The 7,554-nt window shown below is 44.1% G+C and overlaps 1 long non-coding RNA gene across 1 annotated transcript; it reads right to left on the bottom strand.

Annotated features, from left to right (window-relative positions):
* Positions 1 to 6,587: 6,587 nt before the first annotated feature.
* Positions 6,588 to 7,437, bottom strand: LOC111824808. The gene is made up of 3 exons (XR_002827884.1): positions 7,343 to 7,437; positions 6,844 to 6,915; positions 6,588 to 6,753 (listed from the first exon to the last, which is right to left on the bottom strand). It is a non-coding gene; the product is annotated as an uncharacterized LOC111824808 (long non-coding RNA).
* Positions 7,438 to 7,554: the final 117 nt, after the last annotated feature.

The following is a 7,554-nucleotide window of genomic DNA, read 5'->3' as shown; positions in this document are numbered from 1 at the left end:
ACAGGGGGAGTGCCGCTCAGCCAGAAGCCTGAGCCGGGCTCACGCTGACGAGTGCAGCAGCGTGTGTGTGTGTGGTGGTGTGGTGGTGGTGGTGGGAGCCTCTCCCGCCTCCTCGGCAGGACTAAGGATGCCTGACTGCCGGCTTAGGCCCGCTCCCTGTCAGTTGGACATCCCCCAGGGGCTCCTAGACTGTGAGAGGGTGCAGGCCGGTCTGAGGGACGCCTCACCACCCCCCCTGCAAGAATTTCGTGCACCGGGCCTCTAGTTCAATGATAAAAGCCATTCTAATACTTGATCAGGGGTCCTCTGTTCTGGTTCCCTAACAATTCTGTACTCTCCTTGCAGAACATCTATCTCAGGGCCTAAGACATTTCTCTTATGGTCTGGTTTGATGCTACCTCACCTGCTTAGAGCATTTTTTCCCTTACTGTTGCTATTGATAATCCCTATCTCCTGAATAAAAATTTTTCTTTCCTTGATGCCTGGTCTCTGCTGGAACCAGAAAGGTGGAAGGGACCTTGCTGAGCCCTATTCAACTGCTTTCAGCAAACAGTTCATTACTTTATCTATCACGCACTCTTGTCATATGACCAATGACCTTAGTGCAATCTCTTCCTTTTTTAAGGAAGGAAACGGAGGTCCTGAGAGACAGAGTTGCTCTTTGATCTGAGTCAGCTTTAACCCCGTGGCTGTTTAGTATCTCACAAACAACCAGAATCAGGTGAAATAACAGGTACTCTCAACGTAATTAGAGCAAAGATCACACATTCTGAGACAAGAAATGGGGCATTTGCTCCACACAAAAAGATGATTTAAAATGTAAGGTATCTAAGGAATCAGTTAAGTTAAAAGAGAACCACTAGCAATTATTTCTGAGAACGCAAGGAGGATTGGTGAGGTTAGAAAAGGGTGACTGTAGCTTTTAGCGGGCCCAGATTTCTCAAGTTCAAAAGCAGCTATCATTTGGTCTCTTATCTTACACTGACAGTCTGAAAGGCAGCAATTTATAGTGTAAGGGATGAAGATTTTTGTATCTGACACTCTTGGGTTTATGGTAGTATCTTTTCATATGTATCATCATGGTTATTTCTAATGTTATCATCACTACCATCATCGTTCCATCCCAAATGCTGGTCTACTCCTGTTCCAGTCCCTAAGATTTGCAGCAACACCTGACCGACCTGTGCGCTTTCCTAAGTACATCCTGGTCACTGGGGAATCCAGGTAGCCAGCACAGCTCTGAAGAACTCAGCACTCAAAATTCTAAAGCAGCTGAATCAGGCATAAAACACCCCGTTGGGGATTTGGAGTGCTGTCTACTGAGCTCTATGGCAGAAATCAAGTAAGGATGATGCTACAATAATAATACCTTGCTTATATACTGGGATTTGTGCCTCATCATCCCATTTATCCTCGAAGACTAAGGCTCAGAGATGCCAAATGCCTTATTATGGGTCACAGAATTAATAAGGGGCAAGAAAGAGCCCAAGTCTCAATTCTCAAGCCATGATTCTTTCCTTTGTAATGCGAAAGCCTCACTGAATGCCAAGGCTTAGCTACCACTTCTGCAGATAATTCTCCCTTCCAAGAGCTCAGCAGCCATTAAGAAGTATAGCTGTCAACTCTTGGTCACTTAACAAGTATACTTACAGTCTCGCTCTGAGGGAACTGCCCCACTGGCTCAAGGGACTATATTGTTCTCAATTACCAATTCATGTCTCGAAACAAATTAGTCTTAATGACATTTTTCTCTCTCTTCATATTTTACCAAATTATACTAGAATATTAATCATCAAATAACCACTAATAAGAGCTACTAATAATTAAGTACCTTGTTATGTTTATAAGAACTTTTTTAAAAAAATATATTTTATTGATTTTTTACAGAGAGGAAGGGAGAGGGATAGAGAGTTAGAAATATCGATCAGCTGCTTCCTGCACACCTCCTACTGGGGATGTGCCCGCAACCAAGATACATGCCCTTGACCGGAATCGAACCTGGGACCCTTCAGTCCGCAGGCCAATGCTCTATCCACTGAGCCAAACCGGTTAGAGCTATAAGAACTTTTTACATGTTACCTCCTTTAATACTAACAACCTGGCAAGAAAGTCAAATCCAATTTAAAACAAGTACTGATAGTGAAGAAGTTAAGGAACAGGCCCAAGATCACATAGCAAATCAGTAGACAGGAACTGAGATTTTAATCCAGCAGACCTGATCTTAAAGCTCATGCCCTCTGTCCACTAGAACAGTTTCTCAAGCTTTCATGTGGGTAAGAATCATGGGGGATCTTGCCAAGGAAAGATTCTGATCCAGAAGTTCTGGGTGGGGCCTGAGTTCTGCATTTCTAATAAGCTCCAGGTGATACGAACGCTGTGGGTTCAAAGAATCCTCTCTGAGTCACAAAGGACATGACATTCTCTCTTCCCAAATCTGTTTTTCACATCTAATTATTATGCTTTAAGCAACCCTTCACCTCTAAAAAGTAACAAGTCATCCTCAAAGCCTTTTTTCCCATTTGCCCTTGGCTCCAGCCTGAAAAAACAAACTCCAGAATAGTTCTGGGAATAAAACATATAAAATACAGAAGATTCCAATAACCAGGCCTTAGTGACTAGTTCTATGGCCTGGCACCAACCCGAACTCCTTTAAAATGCATTTCAGCAACCTGGTCCTCCAGGACTAGCTCAGCTTCCCTGGTTGCTGCCCAAGTAACTCGAGGTCAAAATGCTCCCGATCTCGAGTTAAGTGGTCCACTGAGCCTGGTCAAGCCTTGTAAGGGCCTAAGATGGTACAGCCATTCAATAATAGTATGCTAAAATGAATACAGTAAAGAGATCTTGGTTCATGACATTATATATGATCTACTGTGCCACCAGTCTTCCCCCACAGAATCAGACAATTCTACTTATCCTCCATAGCCTCCTACTCAGATCCCCTGAAAATGGTACTAAATAGCATTTCAAGGCCTGTATTCTCTTTCCTAGTATCAAGTCTAAAATTAAGGATCAATATTATGTGCTGCCTTGACATTTGGTAAAATCAGGAGAGCCTCAAAGGGCTTAATCACAAATTCCACTACCTGCTCTGCTCCCATGGATGAGGTCCTATAGCCAAATAACCTTTCTTATAAAGGGACCAGGTACAGTTCCTGTTTATCCTTGAGCAGTGGGATTTAGTTTCCTGCCAGCCCCAATTTTTCAAATAAACCACTCACATCCTCTGGCAGGAGCCAGAGGGCACGCAATCCTCTTTATGTTACAAAGCCTGCCTCCCACAGCCCCTGGTCCCGCTGCTCCTGAATACAGTCGCACCCCAGCACGGCCGGCTGTGTTCTCCTCTGGGTCCAAATGTAGATGCTTATAAACTGCTGTTAATCTTATCTGTCCAGTGTCCTGTGTTGTAGGTTTAGCCATAACCCTAGGATAAGAATCCCTCCCTTGTCACTGGGATGAAAGGAGGTCATTAAAACATCTTTTTTGCCCAACCCACCAGTTTCTAGTCTTTTCACATCTTTGGACTCTTCAATGCCTTTGACAGGACCTCAACTACTCTGATGCTAATCATGTCCAGCACTGTGTTAATCACAGTCTATACACTTTCCCATTTACTTCCCTGACCCTCCCTATGAGGTAGAATACCATCATTATCTCTAATTTTCAGGTGAGGAAACTAGTGACCAGCAAGGTTATGCAACTTGCCCAAGACTCACAGCTAATGAAGTTGGGCAGAGCTCAGATGCAGATCTGCCTGGCTCTTAATGACTACCTTAGTCTTGACAGGCTCTCCGAGCTCACTGCTGTCATTCCTCAAGGTCTCTCACAGACAAACATGTACTGCGGGATGCTGACAGGAGCACCTGCATTTGAGGCACCTTGTTTCTTCTGCCGGTCTCTGCTGAAAGATGGATGGAGATGTGTATCTGGCAAACAGTGCTGCTGGAACAGGCCAGCTGACTGGCGAGGTGCCAAGAGTCTTCCCTCGATGGCTTGGACTTAAGGTCTGGTTTGCTTGTCAACCTTGTGGATATAAAAACCCCATCCTGTAGAAGTCTCACAGTTAATTGGACTTGGGGAGGTTAGATAACACTGTCTAAATTCGTAAGAGAAGAACTATAAATCAAAAAGTCAATTTATTAGTTCATTTACTAGTGAAATATGCCTACTCTAGCAGTTATCTGTAAAAAAAAAATAAGCAGTGAGGTCAAGTATCATCAGAAAGCCTTTTAAGATCACAAGAAGAGGCTATATTCACTGGACGCCTGGTGCATCCGTATTTTCCATGGAAGTAGATGCCTGGCCTCCAGACTGGGCAGATAGAGTCTGAGGGTGAATGCACACTGTACAGGCAGCACCAGCTGCCATTCTATCTTTTCACCTTCATCACTGAGTTTCTGGACTCTTCTGTGGCTCCAGTCTCTCTTTGGAACAGTTGGACTCAGCTTTGTCCTTGAGGTAACCCTGTGCAGGTACCTAATTGCAGTGACCATGTGCTAATTTTTCAGTCTCTCTGAGAATGTAAGGAGTGCCCTCCTGTTGCTCCCGCCCACGGGCTTTTCTGTTGGTGCTCCAAACATCTATCTATAGCAGATCAGAACTCCTCCTTTAGGAGTCTAAGCCCAATGAAGCTTTCAACTCACTTCAAACTTATCCGCCTTCTAACTTCCATCTGGGTCATCTACCTTACACTGGCTATCCCACACACTGTGACCTTGGGAAAATTACTTAACCTGGGTGGGGCACAGTTTCCTCCTCTACAAAATAGGACTCATAATAGTACCTCTCTCATTGAGTTGTTAGAAACTTAAATGTGTCAACACACTTAAAGCACCAGCACTAGGGACATACTCAATAAATCAATAAGCTGCTGGTCATCATCATCATCTCCACCATCACCTCACCACAGATTCTCAAAGAGGTAGAGACACAGCAGACTAAGGTCCACTAGAAAGTAACCATTACATTCGACTGTTCTTTTTCCAGACTCTCACTTTCGAATGGAATTCTTCTTTTGAGTCATTCTATAAAATACCATGATACAAAACATCAAAGTGCTTGGCATAACAAACTGCTAGTGTCCTCTCATCTTCAGACGAATTCAGAGAAACGAGCAATTTAAAATGGAAGACTTTGAGAGACTTATCTGCCTTTGCTCTGCCGTTCTGGGCATGCTGCTCTGATCCAATAGTTCATCCAAGATGACTCTCAACAGGCCAAACTGCAAATCTTCCAAGCAACACATTCATCTAATGAGTGACTGGGGACAGTGACTGCATCACATCTAGGGTGACTCTTGCATCCTGCATCAAGAGCCTCAACAAGCAATCATCACTTCAGTGCTCTCACATCCAACCTCTTAGGTGTTAATGAAGACCTGTGGCTTTGTCACTGGTATCAACAGACATTTTGCTCTGACCTGAAAATATGGATGAGTCCTGAGTTCTCACCAACTTGATTATGAGAATACACTTTTCTTCAACAAGGAATAAATCTGGACCGACACAATGCCAAATTCTAAGTTGAGAGATACTAGTCTAACATGAACATCAAAGCACTCAGGCAAATAAAGGAGACCGCGCCAAGCCTTGGGACCCCAGAGGCTGTGTGCTTACAGTAAAGGTTGGCAGCATAGGCTCTAAACCAGTGGTTCTCAACCTTCCTAATCCGCGACCCTTTAATACAGTTCTTCATGTTGTGGTGACCCCCAATTTCATTGTTACAAATTGAACATAATTAACGCATAGTGATTCATCACAAAAACAATATGTAATTATATATGTGTTTTCCGATGGTCTTAGGTGACCCCTGTGAAAGGGTCGTTCGAGCCCCAAAGGGGTCGCGACCCACAGGTTGAGAACCACTGCTCTAGACAGACAGTCAGGGAGTGAAGTGCAGCTCTGCCCCCTAACTACCTAAATAACTTTAGATAAGTTGCTTAACCCTCTAGGCCTCAGTTTCCTCATATGTAAAATGGGGATAATAGCTATCTCATGGGGTAGTTACAAGCAATAATATACTACTATATGTAAATGAGTTAATATACATAAAGGACATTTCCCGTAACATTTTAAACATTCACTAAATGTTAAAAGGAATAATAAAAATACACCTGCCAAAATGTTTTTACTAGAGGCCCGGTGCACGAAATTCATGCACTTGGGGGGTTGGGGGGAATCCCCCAGCCTGGCCTGTGCCCTCTCACAGTGCGGGAGCCCCGCGATCAATCGCCCCAAAGAGGTAGGCCACGCCCACCCATCCGGGGCTCCTCGATGGATTGCCACAAAGAGGTAGGCCGGAGTCAGGGGTCCCACCTACATGCTGCGTGGAGCCATGGGACCCCCAGGCATCACCACGTGGAGCCACTGGGACCCCTGGTGTCGCCAGGCGGAGGCGCTGGGACCCACCTCCGCGCCGCGCACATGCAGCATCAAGTCCCTGCCCACCTGCGCACGCCTTGCCGTGCACGCAGCCCCCCTCACCCGTGTGCACCCACTGTGCACACAGCCTCCTGGTGATGGATTGTGATGGCGTGAGGGCATGATGACCATTTGCATATTAGCTCTTTATTATATAGGCTATTTCTTAGGTTGGATGGTCAGTTTACTTTTTAAAAATCACTCTGCCTCATCATTTTATGTTATCTATGTCTCTTCTATATATGGCAAATATTACAAAAATTCTTCTTTAAATGAAAAGAATTTTCTAGACAATCACATTACTAGTTTCAAACAGCTGGTCTGGGATGGGAGTCAGCTAGGAAAGAGAGAATGAAGAGCGTTAGGCCTCTTATAGCACAGATCTCTGGGCTATCATCAGAAATTTCATTCAAAGCCTTAAACTCACTGAAAATTAGGAGGAGATACAAAGAACTTCGGAAATCACCTGGTCCAATGCCCACATTTTGTAGATGAGAAACTGTTGAGAAGTAAAGTATTTTTAAGACCTTCGAGTTAACTAGTGACAGAAATGAGGCCAATCTTGTTACCCCTGTCTGAGCTATATATTCTAAGTGGAAAGTAATGAGGAAGACATTTTGGAAAGGGAAAGAGATAGACACAGTTCGAAAGGGTTAAGGAAGTGACCTAACAATATGTAGCCAACGTTTACCAAAATTTATTATATCCCAGGCACCATGCCAAGAACTTTGCGTGGGTGGCCTTATATAATTTTTGCAAAACCTGTGAGGCAGTTACTATTATTAACTCCACTTTCAACTGAGAAAGTGGAGGGCTAGAGAGATGAAATGACTCGCCTCAAATCACAAAGCCAGGGAGTGGTAGAGTCAGTAAAATGAACCCATGTTGTCTGACTCTGGATCTGGAACTTTTCCCACTCACTGTACCTTGCCCAACCTTGAGAATTTAAAGAGCAGTTAAGCTCTTGATCCTAGAGTCTTTCTCCTACTTTTTTCGTAACTTCTTTGTTCAGAGGCACTGCAAAGATAAAAGAAGTGGTATTTAAGTAAGAGCAGATGACATTATTTAGCATTTATTTATTCTGTGCAACACCAGGCACAAGACACACATTTCTCAAGCCCAGGTCTTGTCCCAGGCC

This window comes from Myotis lucifugus, unplaced genomic scaffold (assembly GCF_000147115.1).
Source record: "Myotis lucifugus unplaced genomic scaffold, Myoluc2.0 scaffold_7572, whole genome shotgun sequence".
Classification (NCBI taxonomy): domain Eukaryota; kingdom Metazoa; phylum Chordata; class Mammalia; order Chiroptera; family Vespertilionidae; genus Myotis; species Myotis lucifugus.
This window is presented reverse-complemented; position numbering and strand designations above follow the sequence as displayed.